We start from the raw sequence: 2,683 nt of genomic DNA, 5'->3' as shown, positions 1-2,683 counted from the left end.
ATCGTCCGGCAACAATTTTACCCGACACAACGGACACGTGGCGCGGTATTCTTGCAGCCACGTGTCCAAGCAGTCCCTGTGGAACACGTGTTGGCATTTAAGGCTCCTCACTTTCTCCTCTTCCTTGAACTCCGACAAACACACCGTGCACTGCACGTGACGTGGCTTCATCTCATTTGTGTACGGAATCGTTGGGTTCGTCTCTTCGATGGATCTCAGGTACTGTAATTTTGCAATTGGACCTGTAAATGATGATTCTAGCTTTTTAATTAAGATGATTAATTGTAATAGCAGGTACGCTAATAGGATTATTATTCTGCCGCAAAGACGGTTGAAGAGCTTAGAGAGAGATGTCATGGCGGCTGCTAGTTAACTAATGGATTCATATGCAAATGTTTTTACTTTTCTATACAAATGTTATGATCATGATATCATATGTTTTGACGAATACTTGTACTACCTGAGTTTGAACTTTGAAGAGGTTAATTAGAAAAACTGAAATGTCAAGGGGACAACAATACAAATATTGGAAAAGTCTAGCAGCAGTAATTTTATTAAATTTTGGTCAGTATATAATCACTAAAAAAAATAAGTAATTTTATATTATTAGATGAAATTTTATATCATTAAAAATATTATTAATGACTACTTGATAACTATAAATTACAAAAGTTACTGACCCCTAATCTCTTCAAAATATTTGGAGATATGAATAGATCAGTTAAAAATGAGGTATCAAGTGAAAGAGAAATCCATTTAGCATTTATATTTCTTTTGCATTTGATGTGGATGTTCAAACTTCAAACTATAAAATTAGTCAATATATTAAATATTTTTAGTGGATTCAAATTCAAATTTTAAGAATGTAAAAAGACACTGCTAAAAATCTTATACCTTTCTATGAAATTGCAATCGAATGGATGATCCAACAACGATATTATTCTATATACCATATTTCGTGTTGACTGTGCCAACACGATTACCCAATTCAACTTGCATTTTCGTCTCGTAGATTTTAGGAGTTTGAAATTGAATACACTTGTCTTGGTTATAAAAATAAGAAAGAAAAAAAAATTCAAGAAAATGCAGGCATGCTGTTTCATATGGTTATTCTATTGATTTTTATAATTTTATAAAATTTTTAAGAATAAAGTATCGTTTTTGTTCTCAACGTTTGGGGTAAGTTCTAAAGTTGTCCCTAATATTTCAATCGTCCTATTTAAGTCCCTAACGTTTCAAAATTGACTCAATGTTATCCTGTCGTTAGGGATCCGTTAACAGAATTAATGACAGGACAAAATTGAGACGATTTTGAAATATTAGGAACTTAAATAGGACAAAAACGTTGGGGACAAAAATGATACATAAAAATAAATTTTAATTTTATCCTTCAATAATATCAATTTTTTACTATACATAATATTCAATTATTTTTTAGTCACATTTAAGTAAATTATACTTAATCATATTACTTTTATTTTAAATAAATTATTTTTTTTATAATTTTACTTTTAAAAATTTTTAGTTATCATGAAATGTTTATAGAATGACTAGTATATAAACTTGCAGAAAAGAAAAAAATAATATATATACAATAAAATATAAATTATACCTTTTGTCTCTAATGTATCAAAATTCTTTAAAATTATAAAAAAATAAATTTATTTAAAATGAAAGTAATGTGATTAAGTATAATTTATTTAGATGTAATTAAAAAATAATTGAATACTATGTATAGTAAAAAATTAATATTATTGAAAGATAAAGTTAAATTAAAATTTATTTTTATGTATCATTTTTGTCCCTAACGTTTTTGTCCTATTTAAGTCCCCTAACGTTTCAAAATCGTCTCAATTTTGTCCCGTTGTCAATTCTGTTAACGGATTCCTAATGACAGGACAACATTGAGTCAATTTTGAAACGTTAGGGACTTAAATATGACGATTGAAATGTTAGGGATAACTTTGGGACTTACTCCAAACGTTAGGGACAAAAACGATACTTTACTCAATTTTTAATTAGGTCTCTATATTTTTTTTAATTGAATTTTTGCACAATTTTTTTTTTCAATTAGATCCCTCTTAACAGTAATTGGTTTAATTGTATAGGGACCAATTAAAAAAAATTGGTGCAAGAATCCAAATAAAAAGAAAAAAAATTAGTGCAAAGACTGAATTAAAAGGAAAAAAAGTATAGAGACCTAATTAAAAATTTTGTGAAACTATATGGACCAATAGAGTAATTAAACAAAAAAAAATACCATTTAAACATGGGTTTCGCAAGTAACAACAAAAAAAAAAAGAGTAAAGTATTGGTTTTATCCCCAACGTTTGGAGTAAGTTCCAAAGTTGTCCCTAACATTTAAATCATCGTATTTAAGTCCCTATCGTTTCAAAATTAGCTCAATGTTGTCCTGCCATTAAGGATCTGTTAACAGAATCGACGACGGGACAAAATTGAAATGATTTTGAAACGTTAGGGACTTAAATAAGACGAAAATATTGGGGACAAAAATGATACATAAAAATAAATTTTAATTTTATCCTTCAATGATATCAATTTTTATGGTACATAGTTATTCAATTATTTTTTAATCACATCTAAGTAAATTACACTTAATCACATTACTTTCATTCTAAATAAATTTATTCTTTTTATAATTTTACTCTTAAAGATTTTTACT

General features: G+C 27.7%; 1 long non-coding RNA gene across 1 annotated transcript; it reads left to right on the top strand.

The window, feature by feature from the left end:
• Positions 1 to 448, top strand: LOC110267613. Its single transcript, XR_002355431.1, has 2 exons — positions 1 to 219; positions 295 to 448. It is a non-coding gene; the product is annotated as an uncharacterized LOC110267613 (long non-coding RNA).

This window comes from Arachis ipaensis, chromosome B10 (genome assembly GCF_000816755.2).
Source record: "Arachis ipaensis cultivar K30076 chromosome B10, Araip1.1, whole genome shotgun sequence".
In the NCBI taxonomy this organism is placed as follows: Eukaryota; Viridiplantae; Streptophyta; class Magnoliopsida; order Fabales; family Fabaceae; genus Arachis; species Arachis ipaensis.
Note: the sequence above shows the minus strand (reverse complement) of the source record. Positions and strands in the feature narration are given on the sequence as shown.